The 8,939-nt window shown below is 48.6% G+C and overlaps 1 pseudogene; it reads left to right on the top strand.

Annotated features, from left to right (window-relative positions):
- Positions 1 to 1,996: 1,996 nt before the first annotated feature.
- Positions 1,997 to 2,135, top strand: LOC148647766 (U2 spliceosomal RNA; annotated as a pseudogene).
- Positions 2,136 to 8,939: the final 6,804 nt, after the last annotated feature.

Genomic DNA, 8,939 nt, shown 5'->3' with positions numbered 1-8,939 from the left:
GAAGAAGGGCCGTTATCGTCAGATATGGAGTATGAAGATCCTAAAACATTAAATGTAGAGGAGGTGGAGTCCGGCTCAGAAGAGGCGCCAGATGGAGAGAAGAGCCTGAGGAGGGAAGGGGAGGAGTCTGAGGGGATTGTGGGAACTGAGTTCAGTCAAGAGATGGAAGACTTGCACGCAGGGGTGGCTGTGATTCAGGAAGCAGCAGAACTCAATCCTCCACAAGAGGCAGAAGGGAAACTGCCGGATCCATCTTTAGATGATCATGAAGGAGTACCACCCCAGGAAGAAAGTCAGGCAGACCCTGAAGGACCCAGTGATCCGGACGAGAGTGGGATTCTACCGCTTAGTGGTGTTCCTGGAGTGAGGCCTCCCCTCTCGGCCTGGACTTACCCTTGACCCCTGGAGGGTATTTTTCATCAGCCGAAGGGAGGAGGGTGGAGAGTCCAGCCTTGCAGGAGTTCCTAGATGCTGGACTTGATTTCTGATTCTTACAATTATGAACACTTGTAAGATTGTGTCCAGTAATACACAGGGACTGAGAAATGATGTAAAAATACTGGCTGTGTTTACATATTTATCAGATCTTAACCCTAGCCCTTTGTTTTGTACAGGAAGCACACTTGGGGGGTCCCGCTGATGTGCATAAATTTTCCCAGGAGTGGAAGAAAGGTCCGTCCTGGTGGAGTGTGGGTGGAGTACACTCATCAGGGTTAGGTATTTTATGCGGGGACCCTAGTTTTCAAGTGACTGAGGTAACGTCCGTCGTGTCCGGTCGCCTTTTAGTTTTAACATTGCCTCCAGCATTTCGGAAGGAGGTGGTGAGGGATATATTTGTTTTCATTTGGAACAAAAAGTATGAATATATTAGTAGAAAAGACATGTACAGGGTAATAGAAGAGGGAGGAAGGGGTGTTCCAAACATCCCCCTCAAACTTGATGTTATTTTTGTGTCCAGTCTATGTAATGCTTTACATTCTGAAGTCTTTCATAAGTACCAATATTTTGTAAGGTTATGGTTCACCTGGGCAATGTCACACCTCAGATATTTTGACAATTTGGGGCCTAAGGCTGAAGTGCTCCTGTGACACTATGTACATGCCAAGAAGTGGTTCAAAGCTCATCCTGAAGGGATTGTTTGAATCATAAGATATTGTATAAATTAATTAATGAAAGATCTGACAGCGCAATGGTTGAGAAAAAGAAAGAACATTGGGTCAGGATCCAACCTAAGGGCTTGGACAGTCAATTGAAACACCTTAATTGGTTGGGATTGTGGAAGAGACTCCCTGTTAGGGAAGTAATGTATTCTCATAAACTTACAAAGGCTAAGCAGTGTCCTTATGAGGGTTGCGAAAGAGTTGAAACATTGAGACATGTTTTTTGGGAGTGCAAAACAGCCAAGCGTGTGTGGGTCGATTGTAATGTAATGTTTAAAAAAGCGTGTCCAAGTTTTAATCTGACTTACGAGAAAGTAATGTCAGCATGGAGAGGAACGGAAAAAAGATCAACGGTGGATTGGGTTTTATGGTTATTGATAAGCATTGTAAAATATTGTTTATTGTCGACTAGATGTGATCAAATTAAAGACTGTACAAAAAGAAGAGAAAGAAGCGCATGGTGCGCTTCGTCTTGAGGAATCAGGAAGATGCAGCGCAGTGGATGGTCAGGCGGACCTTCGAGAGGAGAATCGTGTTTGATTTTCTAGGAGTAAGGAAGGAAGATATCTTGTGTATCCAAGATTTCCAGAACAGGAATCTTTATGACCTAACGGTAACCTCGGAACGCAAAGTGATCAGCGTATGGAACAAGGTGGAGCTATTGAGGACCACAGAACCCCTGATAAAATTTGTGATCGAACCCCTGTTTGCCCGTGAGCTTTGGCCGATTACTGTTCACATGTTTAATGGCCACGTACCAGAGTCTGATGTTTTCATTTTCTTGAAGAGATTTGTGGATCTTCAGGGCGAGGGGAAAAAGGTCATTGATGAGGAGAACGTCTGGACGGCCAAATGGCGGTACATGGCACACATATTAAACGGATTTTTGGAACAGGGAGCTGGATCAGGAGCTTGCTCCGTCCTCTCCACGCATTGGCCTGGTATTGCAGCGCCTCCGGGAGCGGTGCACCACTTTCTCTCAGCGGTGAAAAGACAGACATAGCTAGCAAGCAAGCAAGCGAGGTGAACTGGAGCTCCTTCTTCTCCGGTCTTGTCTCTCGTCCATCTGTGCGTCTCTGTGTCTCTCTCTCTCTCCCCCTCCCTGGCTCCGTTCCCGTGCTCCCTATGTGCACTTTCCCGGGTCTTGACTCTCTCGGCAAGCAGGCCGGCCCCCTTTTCGGCTCCCGTGCGTTTTACCACCAAAAAACTTAGGTTTTTCATCCTTTTTCCAGGCAGGCAGGCCCCTTTCGACAGCCGGGCGTTTTCCCTCCAAAAAACTTAGTCTATCCACCTTTCTTTCTTTTTTTTCGGCAGGCAGGCGTGTGTGCGTGCGCGCGCGTGTCCCCGTCCCTCCCGAGAGACAGAGAGCTGCCCCTTGCCTCTGCCTGCAGGTGCTGGCGGTCCGCTTTCACTTGCAGCCGGTTGGGCGCAGCTGCTGCCGGTGGGAGGGGCCTAAGCTAAGGAGGCCGGCCGGCTGGCGCCCCCCTGCGGCTGCGATCATTGTTGGGCCGTTGACAGAAGATCAAAGAGCAGGGCCCCCGCCCGGGACTGGCAGGAAGGCAGGCAGGCAGGCAAGAGAGAGGGGGAGCAGAGTCCGGTGGCAGGCCTCTGGCTGCAGGGAGGCCAGCAGCTGCGCGGGTCCCGGGCTCCAGAGGAGTCGGCCTGCGCCACTGTGCGCCAGCGGAACGCCCGCGCGTCGGTCCGCGCCTTTAGGGGCATCGCTTCTCGGCCTTTTGGCCAAGATCAGGGGAGAGATCGGTGGACTGCTATCCGTGCCTGCTGACGTTTGGATCCAAAGGGAAGGTTCGTACTGCTGATTCTTGTTTTTGAATTGTTTTTTGCATTTAGGTTACGTTGAAGATCTGTGACAAGAGCGGCAGAAGACCGCACTTCCCACAATGGCTGAGGGCTCGGCCCCCACCAGGTGGGCCAGCCAGGCTCCTCGGCTGAAATGGACCTTGCGTTTTAAATGGATGAGAGAGAAGAAAACGATGGGCAGATAGGAGTTTGAATGTAAGATTTTATTTGGAATTTTGAAAGCGAAATCGCTTTTTTGATGTTACCTTTAATAATGATCAGATTTACAAGAGAGTCTCTGGGATGTGTGTGGAGATGAAGGATAATGAGTGGTTACAGGACTTTTGAGATTTTGGGTCTGGCTCAGGACGATGTGCGATTTATAATTGTAAACATGCATGACCCTTTCATTGAGGATGACATTATTACGGCTTACCTGTGGAGGCACGTGGATGTCCTGGCAGGTCCCCAAATAATTGGGTGACAGATTTCGGGTCTGGACTGGGAGGCGCAGATATCATGTCCGACTCAGGTGGAATGTTAGGAACGAGGACGGGTTTTCGTACCCCCTGTCGACCTTTTCCATGGGTCAAAGCAAGGGCTACATATATTACTAGAATCAGCCGTATTACTGCAGAAAATGTTGTTCCTTCGGCCACATGGATAAAGACTGTACTGTCACCCACACTAAGGGGAGATGTCATCAGAAAACTTGCTTTCCATATAGAGACTGCTTATGGAAAGCCCCTGAGATGGCTAGGGAACAAGAGAGAGGCTTCCCAGAAGCCATAGAGGAGGTAACTGACTCGAAGCAAGAAGGAGATGAGGAAGCTGAAGAAGGAAAGGAAGGCGAAAGAATTGAGAAGACAGAGGGAGACAAGGGTGAAAAGGTTGAAACAGGTGACGGCAAAGAAGGTGAGAGTGAGGAGACAGCAGAGGTGGATGTGAGCGGAGCATCGGACAATGGTTTGGACATTAGCGGTAGCTTACCTGCGTGCCAGGTGGCTAGAGCCTTGGACTTGTTCGCGCCCCTGCCACTAGAAGGCCTGGCGATGGACTTGGGTGATTCCAACACGGATGGGAATGGGGCAGTCCAGAAAAGGCCAAGGGAGGATTCCGAAGAAGAGTTGCCCGTGGGGCCAAGGAGGATGTTCATACAGAGGAGGGCGTGGAAGAAGGCATGGTAATGGAACCCTCCCCAGAGTGGGAGGATGGTGCAGCTTCAGATCGGGGTCAGAAGGAGTACCTGCAAAAAGGGATGTTAATGGAGTCGACTTACCTGCACTGCGTCTCGGTGGCTCTGAATGTGGTGCAGTCCAATTCAGAGGAGGAGAGTCCAAACCCCTATAGGACTAGTGATACAAGTTCCTCGGAGATAGACAGTTCTGCAGAACCGGATGTAGATTCCGGGGGAGGAGACTGTGGGGGGTCAATATGACCTTCAAAATCCTAACTGTAAATGTTAGAGGATTGAAAAATAGGCCTAAAAGGATTGCCGTGTATAAAATTTTGCGTGAAAATAAGTTTGATATATGTTTTTTACAGGAAGTGCACTTGGGTGGAGATATAGATGTGAAGTGGTTTTCTAAAGATTGGGATTTGGGGAAGTCTTTTTGGTGTGTGGAAGGAGTACATTCTTCTGGGGTAGGTATATTAATTGGGAATAATCACATTGTTATTAGAGGAACTTATATGGTGCGGTCAGGGAGATTTTTTGTGGTGGATGGGGTATATTTAAACACAAAAGTGAGATTTATTGTTGTCTACGCACCGGTGGACAGAACGACAAGGGGGAGATTTTTTTCTGACCTAGTCCCCTGGTGTGTGACTAACAGAAAATTAGTGATTGCCGGTGACTTTAATGAAGATCTAAATAAAAGAACAGCAGGGTCCCTAGAAATTAACAAACTGCTGAGGGATTTTGATTTGATAGTTTTTGTTTTAAGGGGCCTTCAACCGGTGGTATGATTCCCCCAGTTACTTGGAGGAATACAGCAGGGGTCGCCAAAAGACTGGATTTTGTGTTTTTGTCTCGAGGTTTGGTGATTGCTAAAGCCTTAGTTGTACCTTTTTACTTCTCTGATCATGAATTGGTGGTGGTTGAGGTGGAAGGTGTGGGGGTCAAGTATGGTCCAGGATACTGGAAATTAAACAGCGGTGTTGTGTGAAGACAGTTACAAAGAGCTAATTAGAGACAAATGTTTTTTTTGGTTAGGACAGAAACAAGATTGGCCGTCGTTAATTGAATGGTGGGAGTATGTTAAGTGGCAGGTTAAGGTAATCTCAATGCGGTATTGCAAGTGTCGAAATCTTAGAAGGAATTTTGAAGTGAGAAGGTTTCAAAAAGATTTGGAAAGTATGTATGAGGTGACAAACAAGGGTGCAGACTTTAATTTCTCGAAAGCCCAGGAGTTGAAGGCGCGACTTAGAGAACTTTACCTTAGACAGTCCAGAGAGTTTTTAACCAGAGCTGGTATCGGCTTCCTGGACGGACAAGAAGAGGTCTCAGGTTTGCTTTTTAAAACAGTTAAAGCCAAGCGGGTCAAAAGAGCTTTAGGGAGCTTTTTTTTACAGCGGAGGGAGATGTGGTAAGTACTCCACAGGAAATGTTGGAGGAAGCTATAAAGTATTTTACCACGTACTTTAGTAAGAGGGAGGGAGAGTAAGTAAAGGGGGTTGGTGGGTTGGAGCATATCGAGAAGAAGGTCAGTGCTGAGGAAAATAGGGCCCTAGTAACACGCATTGAACTAGCTGAAGTTGAGGGGGCTACACAGAGAATGAAAACAGGGAGGTTCCGGGGGTTGATGGTATCCCGGTGGAATTTTACCTTACTTTCTGGGATCTGATAGGTCCATCGATGCTTGAAGTCTTTCAAGCAATTTTAGATGGTGGAACTTTGGGAGATACAATGGCACAGGGAGTTTTGTCTCTGTTATTTAGAAAAGGTGATCCTAAGAGGTTAGAAAATTGGAGGCCAATCCAGTTATTGTGTGTCGAATACAAAATCTTGGCAAAAGTATTGTGTGATAGGATAATGAAAGTCTTGCCATCTGTAATACAGCCGGATCAGACCTGTGGCGTGGCAGGTAGGTCCCAACACTGGAACCTTGGCCTGCTCAGAGATACTATTGCTTGGGCAGAAGACAGACAACAGTGCCTGTTGATAGCTAATCTAGACCAAGAGAAAGCATTTGACAGGGTGGATCATCAGTGTTTATGGGATGTGTTGTTAGTATATCCACCTTTTTTCTTTTTTTCGGCAGGCAGGCGTGTGTGCGTGCGCGCGCGCGCATGTCCCCGTCCCTCCTGAGAGAGAGAGCTGCCCCTTGCCTCTGCCCGCAGGTGCTGGCGGTCCACTTTTGCTTGCAGCTGGTTGGGCACAGCTGCTGCCAGTGGGAGGGGCCTAAGCTAAGGAGGCTGGGCGGCTTGCACCCCCCGCGGCTGCGGTCATTGTCGGGCCATTAACAGAAGATCAAAGAGCAGGGCCCCCGCCCGGGACTGGCAGGCAGGCAGGCAGGCAGGCAAGAGAGAGGGGGAGCAGAGTCCGGTGGCAGGCCTCTGGCTGCAGGGAGGCCAGCAGCTGCGCGGGTCCCGGGCTCCAGAGGAGTCGGCCTGCGCCACTGTGCGCCAGCGGAACGCCCGCGCGTCGGTCCGCGCCTTTAGGGGCATCGCTTCTCGGCCTTTTGGCTGCGATCTCAGTGCGTGGCGTGACCGCGGCTGAAGGAACAGTAAGGAGGAGGGAAGGTGGTTTTTTTTTTTCCTGAGCCTGCCTATAGGCTAGGTAGGAGCCTTTTTTCTTGCTTTTTTCTTTGTGGCGGAGACGGATCCGGCCATAATCAGAGGGATGGAGAGAAGACAGAACACCAGGGAGGTGAAGCTACAGAATACCATCCGGTTTATTCTGAAGGAGGAATGCGGAACCCAGGACTTCATCTACCGAGATGTTTTTGAAGACGTGGTCCTCGAAAAGGCTTTCGGAGTGCGATGGGAAGACACTTACTGCCTGCAGAATTTCCTAGGAAAAAAGGTATTTAGCCTTTCTCTAATTTCCGACGTTCGGTGCACGGAAGTATGGGCAGCTGTAAATGCACATCGGAATGAGGAGCCTTTAAAAGACTTTTACATAGAGCCGTTGTTTGCAGGGGAATTGCGGTTGCTGACAGTTCATATGTTTAATCCCTATGTTGCGGAGGAAGACATTTTGAACTTTCTTAAACGTTTCGTAGATGTGCAAGATGAAGGGGTTAAGCTATTGGACAAAAGAAAATACTGGACCGGGAACAGGAGATATCGAGTGAGATTTAGGTTCAGCGCGCAGGCAGCGGACGGTTTGGTGCATCCGCCGGTGACATTTACAATCGGCTCAAATAGGGGTTACCTGTTTTACCCGGGTCAACCCCTTACTTGTAGGCGTTGTGGGCAGGAGGGACATATGGCCCTCAATTGTGAGGTTCGAATATGTAGGCGGTGCGATGAAATTGGCCATGTGCACGGAGGAAATTAAATGCAACCTTTGTGGAAAACAAGGCCATGTTTATAGAGAATTTCCCAAGAAGGCTGGCAGTTACTCGGCGGCCATTAGTAAGTCCTTGGGGGTTGGAAAAGGGGGTCGTGAAGGAGAAAGGAGTGGGGTAGGAGATGGAGGCAGGGTGGTGGTCTTGGTTGTAAAACCGCCATCGGAGCAAGAAGCAGCTGAAGAAGGGGTTTCCGGGGTCAATGATGTGCAGGTGCTGAATGAAGAGATGGAGGCAAGTCAATTAGGTGATGAAGGCAGTGCCGAAATGTCTGGGCTGGCTTTTTTAAAATTAGCGGCGGAAGAGGTGGCGCACGTGGACCCGCAGGCTTGAAGGAAGAGCTGGGAAGAACGGATGGAGGAGGAGGAAGAAGAGGGTGCATCCATGGCTAGGAAGACTGTTAAGAGGAAATCTGTGGAACCAGAAGAGCTCTCCGCAAAGAAAGTGGGCAGAGAACTGGAGGAATCAACGTGAAGTGACAGGCCTGAGTCCGCGACCCGAGGAGTCTACTCACCTTCAGTCGAGGGGGAAGAAGAAGGGGAGGTTTGGGAGGAAGAGGCGGAGGAGCTCCTTGGTAGTGCTTCCTCAGAATTTGTTGAGACGCCATATGTTCCTGAAACTGCAGACACCCACGAAAGCAGAGATCCAATACTCACCCAGGTTTTGGAGTCCGGTATAGATCCACGGCAAGGAGAAGAGGAAGGCCTCTGGCTGGATTCTGATCTACCTCGGGACTTTGTGGAAATCTGCAGATGGGATGAGAGGAATAATAAGGTCCAGTGGCCTGCCGGTTTTGAGGAGCAGGAGATTCTAAAAAAAAAGATTAAGTATAAGTGTGTACTTGTAGGGAGGGATATTCAACGGTTTCAGTTGTTTGGGAAAACACATGCAGAAATAGGTTCCAAGAAAATTCTCTTCTCCGATATTGAGAAACGGTGGAGAAGCAATGCGGGTATGGCCAAGGAGGCTTTAGCAGTTGGGGTAATTAGAACAGAGGGCAAAATAATGAAGTTAGAAGCGCCTGCTAGTTTTCTCAAGAGATGTGAATGGATGAATGGAAATGTGCGGTTCCCGACTCGTGCGGGAGGACTTAAAGGTATTTTTAGAGCCTTTCCGGGAGTAAAATTAGAGAGTGAAGGAAAATCGAGGAAAATCACTAAGCTATATGTGTACGGGCCTAAGGAGAGTGAGGTTAGAGATGCATATATTGGGGCAATGAATATCATTAGCAAATGGGAGGAGAGAAACTGATTAACATTAAATGAAGATCGTTACACTTAACTCAAGAGGGCTTAGAGACAGAGTTAAGAGAACTGCTGTCTTTCAGTCCCTAAAAGACCTGAATTTTGAGGTGTGCTTTTTACAGGAGGTGCACTTGAAGAATGTGAAGAATGCTGTGTTTTTTTCGCGTGAATGGGATAAGGGAGGATCCAAGTGGAGTGTGGGTGGGGTCCACTCGTCGGGTGTA

This window comes from Lepisosteus platostomus, chromosome 15, assembly GCF_059453375.1.
Source record: "Lepisosteus platostomus isolate fLepPlt1 chromosome 15, fLepPlt1.hap1, whole genome shotgun sequence".
NCBI classification, from domain to species: Eukaryota; Metazoa; Chordata; class Actinopteri; order Semionotiformes; family Lepisosteidae; genus Lepisosteus; species Lepisosteus platostomus.
The sequence above is the reverse complement of the archived record's forward strand: the minus strand, read 5'-3'. Positions and strand labels throughout refer to the sequence as shown.